Source organism: Meles meles, chromosome 4, assembly GCF_922984935.1.
Source record: "Meles meles chromosome 4, mMelMel3.1 paternal haplotype, whole genome shotgun sequence".
Classification (NCBI taxonomy): Eukaryota; Metazoa; Chordata; class Mammalia; order Carnivora; family Mustelidae; genus Meles; species Meles meles.
This window is the reverse complement of record NC_060069.1, coordinates 88839870-88854752: the sequence shown is the minus strand read 5'-3', so window position 1 is coordinate 88854752 and position 14883 is coordinate 88839870. Positions and strand designations below refer to the sequence as shown.

Sequence of the window (14883 nt, the reverse complement as noted above, 5' to 3'; positions counted from 1 at the left end):
ATACAAAAAAACCTCACCTCTTACTAACAAACTTGTCTGGATGGGATATTAATTTAAAAATATTCCTTAGCATTCTACCCCTATCAAATTGATTTATGAAGTTGGAGTAATGCTATATGAAATCTTGCAGTTTCAAAGATGAAATGTTAAATGTCACAAACAAGATCTCCGTGTTTCTGGAATGAGGGAGCGCCCTTTCATTGATGATTACTCTCCACTTATCATAATATATAGACACATAGCAGGAGCAGAAGGTATCCAATCAGAAATTTACTAGTCCTATTTAGAAATATTTGACTTTTAAATTATTAGCCAACAATTTTACATGTAAAACTTATTTCCTATATCAAAATCTTAATCTGATTTCATAGATCAGGCACTTTACATTAGGAAACAAAATACTCTATCAGACAAATCTAGTGTATCTGAGAAGTGTGAGTCCTGTCCATTAGGATGGTTCCTGAGTAATGCCATGCTGAATCCCTGGCAAAATTACTATCTGATACCAATCATTTTTCCGTTGCCAATATTCAGTATTTATTTAAAACTACACCTGCCACTTAAAGTATAATAAATATATCTTTAAGTTTAGCTTAATGATATCTGGACTATGGATCTGAAACATTTTTATTGTATTTCCTTCTCATTATAAATGTTTAAGTGTATATTCCCAATACATTTATTTTTAAAATTAAAATACAAGTTTTTAAAAAGATTATTTATTTATTTATTTGACACAGAGAGAGAGATTACAAGTAGGCAGAGAGGCCGGCAGAGGGGGAGGGGGAAGCAGTCTCCCTGCCAAACAGAGAGCCCTATGCAGGGCTCGATTCCAGGACCCGGAGATCATGACCTGAGCTGAAGGCAGAGGCTTAACCCACTGAGCCACCCAGGTGCCCCTAAAATACAAGTATTTTTAGCCAAAATATGGAAAGAGCTCACATGTCCATCAACAGATGAATGGGTAAAGAAGATGTGGAATATATATACAATGGAACATTACACAGCTGTCAAAAAGAATGAAATCTTGCCATTTGCAATGACATGGATAGAGCTAGAGGGTATTATACTAACTGAAATAAGTCAGGCAAAGAAAGACAAATACCATATGATTTCACACATGTGGAATTTAAGAAACAAAACAGATGAGAATAGGGGAAGAGAAGGAAAAATAACATAAGATGAAAATAGAGAGGGAGGCAAACCATAAGAGACTCTTTACTCTAGGAAACAAACTGAGGGTTGCTGGAGAGTAGGTGGGTAGGGGTGAGAGGTAACTGGGTGATGGGTATTAAGGAGGGCACTTGATGGAATGAACACTGAGTATTATATGCAACTGATGAATCACTGAATTCTACCTCTGAAAATATTAATACAGTATAGTTATTTAAATTGAATTTAAATTAAAAAACACAAAAACAAAAATAAAGAAACAAAATACAAGTATTTTATATGTAATATTCCATTTACTTTATAAAGCATAAACAAAAATAAAAATGATGATGTATATTTGTATACACTTTTACTTAAAGAATTGACTTGCGCAGATGCTAAGTTGCATGTACTCTACTTTGGAAACCACTGATCTAAAGACTATTATATTCAAAAAGGTAAATGTACATAAGGCACATAAGATACAGTTCAGGAACTACGGTGAAAAGGAGCTTTTAGCAATATCAATGAAGAAAACATGAAATGCTTCAATGAGGAGTGATAACAGGAGCAGCTCTGGAGAAATGGGGACATACCAGCAGTGTAATCGTTAACAAGGCATAGTCTAAGAAGTACTATCAAGATTTCTTATTCTTCTTTATCAATGATCACCTGATTCTATGGGTTGTGGATATGCATTTTCAAAACTGTAGAATGAGCAAAAAGCCATTATGTAATAAATGTTCAGAGGTCACCTAATGTAAAAGTTTGGTTCAGAAGGAGCCAAGTTTTTATGGTAAAAGCTGCTTCTCCTCTACTGAGACCAGGAAAAACATAGTTAAGTTCCAGCTTCATTTTTCCTTTTGTGCCTTTCTGGTGCTTCATGCTGTATCAGAACACCATAATTTAAGTACAGCCTTGGCTGAAATTTTCCTCATTTATTTTTCAAAAGTAATGCTGTAAAAAACACTTCCAGGAACATTATAAATCACATGTTACTGTAACTGAGATACTTAACTAAATCCAGAGGCATTCTTGCTTTTCAAATAAATATGAATTCTGTCTTGTTTAAATATATACCCAGAATTAGTACTATAAATTGTTTTGCCTTTTGTCACTAAGTATGCACACACATAAATACACACACATATACACACATTTCAATGTAAATATTATCTTAGAAATTGACTGCAACTAAATATTTAGACACTTTAAAAGATTATTTTTTTAAATAAATGGATCATGTGAATTTTTTTTAGGCCTTTAAGTCCACACTATGAACATATCACCGAGTGGAAAACAGTGTTTTGTACACGCTTTGGAATGACAAGATAAATGTCTTTTTAAAATAAAACTGAATGCTTTGAGTTTTCGAAGATTAGTAACAAATGAATTCTCCATTACTGACAAATAGCCATACAAATTCCCGTTTAGACATAGAGGCCCAACAGCAGATGTAAGTGACTATTTGGATACCTCACGTTTAATTATCTTCAGGGGTAGCACGTTATGCTCCTGAGAAGAGAGTTCTGAAACAGGTCAGTCCCCAGCAGGTACCTGGACATTATGGGGGTACCAGAGTGTCACTCCATCACTGAAAAATGTCCTAGGAATATCTGAACACCAGGGGAGAGAGATTTTTTTTTTAATGTGACTTTAAAAAAATTCCTCTTCTTAAGCTTCCTGATCCTCCTATATCATCATCCCAATGACATGACCAGTTGTCATTTTACTTTCTGTCTACGTAACCTCATGCACAGCCAGGAAATAATGATTTAGGACTTGAAATTCAAAACATAATGGTGTTCCTTTTTTTCTCATTCCTCATTTTACTCAATACCCCTGCAGAGTTGATGCAAGTACTGAGCTCCCTTTGAAGTCAGCTTGCATCATCTTTGATGGAGTATAAAGCAAGAGGAGTTGCTGACTGCAGTTTTGAGCATCTCAATTCCCATCTCAGATGATGCCGATACATTTGTCATTAAATGCATGGCATGAGTAAATCCTTGGAAGAATTGCCAAGCAGTTAAAATTGGCATTTCTGCTATGAAAGAATAGAAAAGGAAAATATCAACCTGGTTTTAACGCATTTTATCTCATATTCCACTTAAGTTATTCTTCTTGTGGGTGATTTTGTAACGTATTCTTGTTACTTGCTTCCCTCTTTCTAATACTTTCAACGCTTTGTGAGAGTTTATGTTGACCAGATATGTTTAGATGCCAAAAACATTTGTGATCTTGAAAGATGATGTTCTTCTTTGTTTAAGTAATGGTAAAATAAATCAGCATCTGTGGTTGAATGCCAGCAGTGTTAGCTTTTGAATACACTTTCCTCTTGGCAGTAATTGTGAGCCACAGAGTCGAAGATGAGAATAATTTGGAGATAAAAGAGGAGCGAGGCTTTTGATTGAGAAATTCTATCTGCATTTCTGGTAGTCACTGCTACTGATCACCAACCCCTGGTTCTCATCTTCTATGAGGCACATGGGAAAATTACACTTCTCTGCCCCCTTGATGTGGAGTTTAGCCGTGGGACATGTTTTGGCCAATGAAATATGACTGGAGGGTCTGTGTGAAGCATTCGATTACTTGAACTCTCTTCTTGCTCTTCTTCTGCAGAGATGATCACAAAGGGATGTGAACAGGGGCAAAGCATTCCAGAATGCCAAGTAAACATGTGGAGTACAGGTGCTGTGGAAAGTGTGACCAAGGAGACTGCAGTGGATTCACCTCATTGTGTTACACCATTGATGGTTTAGTGTTGCTCGTTACCACGGCACAACTCAGCCTCTTCTGACTGACAGCTATATGTTAGTGTAAGCAATTGTATCTAAATAAACATACAAAAATTTGAAGAAAAATAAATTTAATAATCAAAACAATTCAAAGTAGAAGCCGCCAAAAATCTGTTGGTGAAATATTCTACAACATTTTTGTGATTTCCCTTGGCCTCAGTGGGATCTACTATATATAGTTCTGCAGTAAATGTCTCCAAGTCTTCTCTAAGCACTGATGTTCTACTCTTGTTTGGATAATTACATTAATTTCTATTGCCTTATACCCTTCTAAAAGTGGAGCCTTCAAAGTCATTTTATTTTTGTAAAAATTTAGAATAAATTTTGATTGTTGGTGAAAAAAGAATTTCAAAGGAGAAGGACTAGCAGGTAACAACTCAGTAAGGTTTTAAAGAGTGCAGTTTATTTTAGAGAATGTCTGGTTGATTGGGGTGGCTAGATCATAGATTATAAGAAGGCTGGGAGTAAAGAGGAGGGTTATGGCAGAAAATACGTGTGGATAATTTTTTCCTGTGTTGCCTTAAGTCTATATATCACAAGATATTACATTCGATTAAGTTCTACAACATTTCCATTAAAAATACAATCTGAATCCTAAGAGGGAAATACCAACTACCAGAAACATAAGATTCTCAGAGGGCTTAGCAAACTGTATGCTAAATTGCAGACAGACATGTTAGTTTCCTTTGAATCAGTAATTTCAATCTTTCCCCTTATTTTTCCATCTAATTTTCAGTAGGTCACTCTCAAGTCAAAATTTAATTTTATGTGGTTGAAGTGGTAGAGCCAAAATGAAATTGCATGCTGTAGGGGGAAAAATTTAACCTACTTTTAATAGCCCCTTTGAAAGATACTTTGAAGACATGATTTACTCTCATAGTATGTTGACTATCTGAAGAATGAATTATTATATCCTTGTCAAATTTTAAATAGCATGCTGTTAAAAATATTAGTCACACAGGGGGCTGTTTGACAGTAATGTCACAGAAAAGCTCTGGTCTATATGAACAAGCAGAGTCTGCAACTTAATATCATGGTTCCGTGGAGCTCTGCCCTCCACGGGCATCCATGGAGGGGTGGGGGTGGAAACCAGCTTTAGGTTTCCTTGGGATGGTGGCAGGATTCTGCCAAGTGATGCATTTTACTTGCTTTTCCAGCCAGCTGAGGGGGCCTTGTGTCTTTTTCCCTTCTGTCCATTCCTGACAGAGCTTATTCCAGAGTCTAAAAGAAATGAAAAAGCTATCATTTCAAGTGAGGAAGAGTTTTTTGTTGTTGTTGTTGTTGTTGTTTTTAAATACATCCAAGAAATGTTGAGATCTAGACTAGAGGTTTTAAAGAAAATGATCCAAAGAATTTCTTTTAAAAGACAGGTTTCCTTTTTCTTTTTCTTTTCTTTTTTTCTTTCTTTTTTCTTTTCTTCTTCTTCTTTTTTTTAGCCTAAAAAATAAGATTAGAACTGGCTTGGATGAGCCCAGCTGTGATTAAAAAAAATAAACCTTTTATAGTTAAGTCAAGAATCTTTCCCCTTTTTGTTCTTTGACTTTTCCTGCAGGGAAAGGGCCAATCTTTACCTAATCAGAGCAAAGCAAGAATCACTGAGGCAGCGGAAGCATCATGCAGGTGAAGGTCAGGCCAATTTTCCCCAAGTAATGCTGTTTTATCACTTATCGAACAAAGATTGGGGCCTTTCTTGCCTTGATCCTTTGTGCCTTTCCCTATTACTTTAACAGATCTGAACGAACCAGAGATTCTCCATCCAAAAGTTCCATTTAGCTACATTTATTTCAAATCCTCCAAATTTCATGTCTCGATATTATAGCAACTTAAGGATGATACAAAATCCACGTGTTAGGCAGGAAGGCAAAGTTACCTAGAGACAGAACTGACACAGGACACAGTGATTGTTTTCATTGGTCCTCTGCCGTTTAGTGCTGGGCTGCATGTCAGCCCCATTAATCCAGGCACCTTTTAGTTTCAGAGATTGCTGTCTTCCCTATGTCTACAAAATCTTGTTGGTGAAACACTGAGTTACAAATTGAATGATGTTACTTTTGGCAACCTGAAGAGGGGTCGGGTTGAGAAGCCAAGACTATAAAACAAATACGCACCCTAGGGATGTGTGGTGTCCTAAATAAATGTAGTCTGCAGTTCGTTGCCTCTGGGTAACTGCCACAGGGCTGAAATGCTCCTGGTCTCATGCTCTACCCATTTACCCTGGTGAGTAGATGTGGCCGTGAGGAAAGGGGAAAAGCGCCATTATGCTAAGATGAAATTAAAAATTAGTGTAATATTTTTGAAAAAGTCATCTTATTTTGAAAATAGAGCATTTTGATTCATAAGCAGCACTATATATAGCACTGCTTGGTCCTGAGAGCTCTGCCTCAGTTTTCCCATATCGGAGGAATCTGAAGTTACCCTGGTTTGCTTACTCACCCGATCCTCTTTTTTCCTCCTTTTCATTGATCTTCCTTTTTCTCATATCTTAACTTGCCAATTATTTCTCTCCTTTTTTCCCTCTCTTCCTTGGTGAAGGGATTGTTGCTTTCAAATCGAGGGATCCCTCTGGACAGTTTTCCCCCTCTCAAAGTGGCTTAAAGTAAGTCTTTAAAGCTGGAAATGTCATAGCCTCATAGACATATTGAAAATGTTAGTTTGAAGGATACTCTAACGAATCTCTAAATACTAGTGATCTGAGTTCTTTACAGAGGAGTAGATTCAAGGCTGAGAGGATTAAAATTCATATTCAGTCATAAATACCGTGTATCCATTAGGAAAGATCCAGAATTATTAGGTCACATTTCATCAGCAAGTCATATTGCTCTCTATCTTGAAAGAAAAAGAATTTAAAATATCACCAGTTTTCCCCTTCATTTTGAGATATACTTTCCACCACCTATTTCAAACCATGAACTTTCATAATATATTTGCGTGCCACTCTCCAGAGTTCCGTTTCTCTTCAAATGGACCAATTTCAAAACCATGATTTTTTTTATTATTATTAAAAGAATTCAGTGACTTCCAGTTCTATCCAAATAGGGCTAAAATAAAAATGCTTACTTGGTGGCTTTTTACTTGATTCACAAAGCAGTTTCCAGAAACCAATAACATATGATTCCCTGTGCGGCGCAGTGAGCAACAGAACATGTTTTATCTGCTCAGTTGATGTTTGTGTGCTCAGTTAACCAGCCCTTGCATGCTCTGTCTATTCCACGGGTTGCAGAAATTTAAATACAGTAAATGCTCTATGACAGTGCTGATGTTGTGGAGTCAATTCATTTCCTTGAGTACAAGATCAATTCACAATTACTACGGGGCAGTCCATACAGGGCATCGTAGCTGGCCATTAATTAAGCAATAAGACATGACAGGCAATATATTTCTGGGCCATTTAACATATCTCTCGAGAGATTTTTAAAGCAAGAGGCTAAAGGTCAAGTGACTTTAACCACTTGAGAAGTTCACTGCCAGGATTTTTTTATGACTACAAGAAAATTTAAATATGAATTATGGAAACTAAGACAAACATGGCAATATTTTAGGTATTGTTAGGAAATCGAGTCAAAACAAAATTTAAAAAATGAATTTATGCAGGAATGTATATTGTGCTGTGGTTTACAATCTATCATCTAATTTAATTTTCCCAGTGAACTTGTGAAGGGTCCATTATCTCTATCATATAGTTGAGGCTTGGGAGGCTCAGAGCAATGAGCAATTGCTCAGAGCAATTTTATGGCTAAAATGCTCTGCTTTATGACATGGAATTCTGAAATTAAATATTACTGGATTATAAGCTCTTCAAGCATTGTTCTCCCAAACACTTTTTTGATGAAAGCAGAGATCTTTTTAGAAAACATGGCTATACTGTGGGAAAAAAAAAAGTGGAAAACCACTTTTCCAGAACTCATGGCTCCTTTTAGTGAGTCTTGCAAAAATTAATAACAGAGTTTATTAAATAAATTATTAATCCCATAAATCAAAGAATAAATATAATGGCAGACATGTTAGGAAAACCATCTGGAAGAAATTCTTGAGTTTCATGGACAATATTTGAGGTTTGTCTAGAAACTGTCCGGCCATGCTGAGATTCTTTCTGGATAACATTGTCCTACTTATGCAACTTATTGCATCACCCATGGCTCAGACATTTGTCCACATCTGTCTCCTCAATGTCATGCGCAACCCCTATTCAATAGAATGTTGAATAGAATAGAATAGGCACATTCTATTATTTTCTTATTGTGAAAGGAACATGATCACCTCTCTTTTAGAGTCAGTTGTTTAATTTTCCTTAAGTTATTCCCGATCCCTCACTCAGCCTTTGGTATTCCTTGAACTCAGCCTCTCAAGTCTAATGAACCTTCTTTGAATTTTTCCTGTTCTATTGATGCCACCTTCCCTCTTATTGTTGTCCATAGGGATACCCTGATAAGCAGATATATAATTTCATTTTATATCCCAAGTGCATATTATGATGCTCAATAATTGTTTCATTTGCTAAATTAATGCATGAATTATTTTACAGACTTAAAATTTTCAAATCATAACTAAATGTTAATCAGGACAGAATGTTATTTAATATCCAATTTGATTCTTTCATCCAGGCTTTTTTTAGCTTCCCAAACTCACTTTCACTTTTAAAAAAAAAATGAGACACACAGCCAATTTTATTCAAGTTCCTTAAAATTTATACTCAATATGTTGTTTCTAAAATGCATGTCACCCATTATATAATGGTTTTTTTTTTCATCTTTACAGTTTTTTCATCTTGTCTTCATATAGTTCTTCAATAGAGGCCAGAGTCCTGAGTTGACCAGTTAGGAACCTCTAACGCACTGCTCTGATTGTTTCTTTTCAATACTCATGGCCAACATCTGGCTTCTAAATGAAAGGCTTTTGGTCTTTTTTTTTTTTTAAGATTTTATTTATTTATTTGACAGATAGAGATCACAAGTAGGGAGAGAGGCAGGCAGAGAGAGAGAGAGGAGGAAGCAGGCTCCCTGCCAAGCAGAGAGCCCAATGCGGGGCTCGATCCCAGGACCCTGGGATCATGACCTGAGCGAAAGGCAGAGGCTTTAACCCACTGAGCCACCCAGGCGCCCCAAGGCTTTTGGTCTTTTTAATCACTTCCTGATTCAGGTGAGACTGCTTTGTTACCCATACCACATGACCTAACTTAGAATCAGTCTTGACATCCAATCTCACTTTTATAATCAAATTTATAATCCACCTTTCAGCCTCTTCTGGAATCACGTTCAGTTTGTCTGCCAACGAATTAATGCTGATATATTGGTGGATGAGACAAGAAGTCTCAAGTATGAAGAGAGGAGCATTTTCAATGAAATTCAAAACAACCCACCAAGAAGAAGTCATTCCCAAGTACTGACCCACATTTCCTCTGCTTTTTCGGAGCTCGATCAAACCCAACATTAACAGATAATCATTCAACAAATTCTGTAATTGGGTCTTTATGTGTCTAAGACTCCTGTTGAATAACTTTAACTAGATATTTTAGCATCTGCTGGTGTTTTCAGACATCTTTGTTTGTTATGATGGGTGTAGTCAAATAGCACAGAATCCGTGGACAGATCATCTGTATTACATTAACATACTGTTGCTGGTTAAGGAAGAGATTAGTGATGTTTTCACACCTTTTGAGGTGGTTGAAGAAAACAAAGTGAGACCGATGGGCAAGACATGTTTGCTGCTGAAGAGACTGAAATGGAGAGCTCACAGAATTATTTTCTGTGGTCTCTCTTAACCTGTGAGTCTTCCACAGAGGCATCCCAATTCCACATTAAGATTTGGAGGCCAGTTTTTCCCAGAGTGAATTCAAAACATTTCTATCTGTTGCTGGAACTGACACTCTAAAGAAGTAAAGATATACTGCTGCTTCAGGGTAATTCCCACATTCATATTGGACTTTTGCATTCCTGTAGAGTGTATCTAGATATTACTGCCTAAAATCATGCTTGTCCATCAGTTAGTCAAACAGCCTGTAACCATCGCTGGTTGACCCCATCTGCCTTGTAGTTTCTGGATCAAACCTATTCACCATTGGTTCCATCTCTGTCTGAAGCTGTTTCAGTTGTGCAACGGCTGTGGTTCTTTTTTCTTTCAAAACACGTAGAATATCATCAGAATAAAAGTTTTTGCATACATTCATAGCAAAGCCCACCACGTCGGTATCACTAAGAAGATCAAATTTTCCTTGTAATTTTTTTTTTTTTTCATTATGTATCTCTCCTACAGAGAGAAACTTGAGCAACGGGAAACTTTGTGGATCCAACAAGGGTGCCATGCAAGTAGTCAAGTCATCCTCCGCCGTCTTGCTATGGAAGAAGCTGCTTTCACTATTTTCGTTAGATTTCCGTTGCTTTATTGAAGCAGTTACTTCTGTCAGCTTCCACAAAACACCACTCACTTGCCTTATTTTTCTTCCGATGATTTCCTTCATTCCTTTATGCATGTTTATTGAGGATCGGCTATGCTTCTATTTTTTTTTTTTTTTAATGTGATCAAGATTGTATTTTTTTAGCAGGACTCAGTAGCTTTTACTCAGTTAAAATTGTTTCCGGATTCTGACCCTAAATTATTGCTTAGTCTTAGTCTCAAAATTGTATAGTATGTACGTATGTATGTTTGTATGTCTGTGTATGTGTATGCACGTGTGTATTCCTAGATATGCTCTGCATTGAATTTACTGAGTGAGTTATTGTTATGCACAAGACAGTTAAAAACCAAAGAATGTCCTTTGGTCACTCTTTTGGTCAAACTCTTAAGAAATAGAAATGGTTTTATTTTATCTCCACTGGCTAAAAGCAAAGGAAATCCCTGTACATTTTATCATTTAAACCTAGTCCAGTTCAACTGAACAATAACTGAGGCTTGAGTTTTCAAGAGGGGGTTTGATTTGCAATGTCGAGGGGAATAGCTGTTTCTATAGGACACGTATTTGGGAGGATGTGTGCAGTCCTGCAGGTGCTGGCAAGACTTCCTTTGGGACTGAGAAGAGTGCTTGCCTGAGAGAAAAGCCAACCTGAAGGGAAGACCACCTGAGAGGCCGAGAGAACTAGTGTGACTTCTGATGCCATCCTTCAGACTTTAGGATCCAGCTTTGCTCCCAAACCAGTTCTTATTATTAACCATGAGAGCCAACATTCTTTGTCTGTTCTTTAAACCAGTTTGAATTTTAAAATTTTATTTCATTTTTTGTCACTTGAAACTAATATAATAAAGATAAGATGTTCATAAAACTTATGGACGAATTGTAGGTGTCAAATAAATTCTTCTCTCCAAAGTCTATGATCTGAGATATTGACCTAGTACTCATATTTGCTTTGTAGGAAATAAATTTTACTTTTGAAAGCACTATTGCTATGTTGGGTCACTCATATTCTGGAATCTCTGCCCAAGTTTGGAATTACGTAGACTCTCATAGGTTCCAGAGAAGTATATACAAAAACTGGTGAAGAAGAAAGTATTTTCAAAATTCAATATGATTCGGTCCTCAATGATGTTCCCAGGGAGAATGATATAAATTACCACAAATATATGAAACCAAATCAAGCCCATCTCTTCATATATACATTTATGGGTAGAAGTAGGTTTCTAATAGTTTCCTCAGAGCTCTGTTTTAAGGTGGATTATACAGAATGCTTACCACATGTTTTTCATGGTTTCACTGTTAAGGAGGAATTTCAGCAGTCAAATTACGGTGTCATATAAAAATTTACTCAACAAAGTCTTCTTGTGAAAATCTCAAGAAAATAGTGTCTTTATTGCGGCACTGTTTGAGTGCTACTTCCTGTTTAAATGAACTTCCATGGAAACCATGCATTTTGAGGTCCAACATTGAGACCAAACTTCAAGGTGTATTTGTTCATCTTTTCTAGGCATCTGACGTCTGCACAAATATTAAGCTTTTATCCTTCGAATGCTTTTTCAGGTCATTTCCAGGAAGACCTGATCTGCTATATTACTGCAGATGGCTGTCTCTAATACACCAATAGTTATTAAAGGCTCAAATCATGGGTTCTTAGATTTCCCCCACATTTTTTCCTCTTTTTTTTATTTGTAAAAGGTTTCTATAGGAATTACTGTACATGCACAAAAAGGCCCATTTAGAAAATAGTTTGTGAATCCCCATTCTGTACAGTAATGGTCCATATAACTGTATTAAGTCAGTTCCTTTAATAGGGAGAGTGCCTTTTTAGTTTGTGAGAAATCTGCCCCTGCTGAGATTTGAACCAGGTACCCTTGGATCTAAAAGCATGTGCTTTACTCTTTAGATAAAGTGAAATCTTCTTAAAAGTGTGTGTGTGGAGGGGAGAGATGGGAGTTCTCTTTGACTTTGGAGCCATTTCTTTGACAATTTTATTTTTCTTTCTGAGTTACTTTCTCAGTCTCTTCCCTCCGTCCTTTGTTTTACCTGTTCTAGTCTTTTTTCATTTGATCATTTGGCTGGTGTTGACCTTTAAAAATAATGAATATGACCCTCTGCATCTAAGACCAGCATTTAATACCTAATAATGGCAATGTTGTTAAACTAAAGAATCTATACTGCCGGGTATAGCTCAAGTCTGCCAGGTCCCAGCCTTGAGCTAAAGAATCTCTAATATTCTCCCACTTCTAAGAATTCATGAGCATAAGTTATTTGTGTCAGGTTAAAAATGGAAACTTTTTTACTCCCATGGAAGAAAAATGATCAGGTGGTCCTTTGTATTTGCTGCTTTCTGTGTATGGCCTGATGATGGCCCTTTTACCAACAGGGCTTCTGGAATACTCTTCTTAAAAACACATTTTCGTAATGAAAGAAAAATTTAACTTTCTATATTTTCTGAGTCTCATTATATATGCACTAGCTACGTTCTCATGGTCCTGTCATTTGCCACCTAGCATCCCTTCATCTCCTACAGATCTCCTCATGTTCAATAAGGTTTGAAGAGAGAATTATAGATACTTAGGAGCTTTTATAAGAGGAACTTGTTTTTTTCTCAAAACTAGATTGTGTTCCAAGTGTTTTTTAAAGCAAAATAGAGTGCAGGGATTCCTAATAAATAGATCAGATGGGATAATAGGCTATAATATTGCAGTAACCAAAGTGGTGCTTCCTCCTCCTTTGTCATAGCAGAGTTCCACTCAGATTACAATAGTCACAGAAAACCAAAGTTTAGATTCTTAGTTGCCATTGTTGCATCCTTAAACACTTCTTAAATGCTCACAATATGCCAGGTGCTTTATGGAACATATAAAGACTAGCTCTTGCATAGGAGAAAAAGGTTTATTCAAGGGTGACATCGGACACATTGTAATTACTCCCACTGGAGCCATATGTATAACAAAAAGTGTTTGGGTACAAAAAAGAAAATTTAGCAAGGCATGTTTTCTTTTTGTTGCCATGCCAGCCCTAACTGTTCACCCATAACTAACTGGTAACAATCCAGATCTGGATTCAGTTGTAATTTTTTCAAGGTGAGAATATGATAAAATTTTCTTATTCCACAGAATCTTTGAAAACCGGTAAAGTCATGTGGATTCTTTCTTGGATAGTCAACATCAGTCCAGACCTAAATTCCTGCAGTCACTATGTATTTGTCCTTGAATGAAGCCACCAGCAATCACTAGGAACTTGAAGTTCAAAATTGACCTCAAATCAGGCAGAGTCCACTGGAAACTTTTTGTGTTAGAAAGTAATACCGGTTCTCCACTAGACTGGGAGACAAAATATAAACATCAATACTGTTTAATTACCTGTAGTCTCCTTAGAGTCAGACCCAGTTAATTACACAACACATATATGAATGTGCAGCAAAGTGCTTGCAACATAACGATCATTCAGTAAAGATCTGTGGAGCAAAGGAAGTTCCAAGAACTGTGATAAGAAATTATGAATCATGATCCCTTACCACGAAATAGGAAATTAACATTTGCAAACTAATTAGATTGATAATTGTAAAGTGTGGGATCTGAATTTCTATTTCCCTGACCTCTGCTTTTACATACTATAAAATGTCAAAAATAATTTTTCTCTCAGAAAGAGAGACATTAAGTTTTAGGGGCAATAAGAAGTTTCCATGGACCCTCCCCAAGTGATTGCTTCAGCTGTTTTCTGAAAGTAATTTTTCTTTTTTTAAAGGGAGAATACATAATTTCAGCAACAGAGATAAAGAGTTTCAGTACTTTATTTCACTCATTGGAAAAGTTAAGATAAAAAGGTTTGCTAGTCTCTTTCTTACTCCTCTGGGGCCTGGATATTAGAAAGTAGGAAGGCACTGGATGCCTAAAAGAGGTAAAAATAAATATCACTGAAAAAAAATAAATATCACTGAAATGTTGCAGAAGTAACACAAAGGCGACACTAAATTTTAGACTTCTTGCTTCTGCTTGAAAAGGTAAATGTAACAGTTGTGGATAGTTATTTCAAATAATCATGAGGGCTCCAGTTAAGAATTTTGGTCGTTTTGAGGCACCTGGATGGCTCAGTGGGTTGAGTGTCTATTGAATGTCTGACCTTTGACTTTGGCTCCCGTCTTGATCTCAGGGTCGTGGGATTGAGCCCAGCATGGAGCTCCATGCTCAGAAACTGCCTGTTCCTCTCCTTTCCTTTTGCTCCTCCCTCTGCTCACACACACTTGTGCATGCTTCTGCTCTCTCTCTTTCTCTCCTAAATAAATAAAATCTCAACAAAAAAATTTTTTGGTCATTTTATAAGATTGCACTTGCCCATTAGGTAGCCTAAACATCAAGAAGGACAATTTTCTCCAGGCAGGGATTACTGTTTCACCATATATAACTAATGTAATCAATACTTTTTTTCCACCTTGAACTCTTTATTAAGGAAATATAATTATCAGTAAACATGGTCTACAGAAAGATACAGAGAGACGACATGGCAACTTAAAGTTGTACAAATGGCTGTTTCTACTGTATATTCCTT

The 14883-nt window shown here is 36.5% G+C and overlaps 1 pseudogene; it reads right to left on the bottom strand.

Moving 5' to 3' along the window:
- Positions 1 to 8730: 8730 nt before the first annotated feature.
- LOC123940722 lies at positions 8731 to 10413 on the bottom strand (annotated as a pseudogene).
- Positions 10414 to 14883: the final 4470 nt, after the last annotated feature.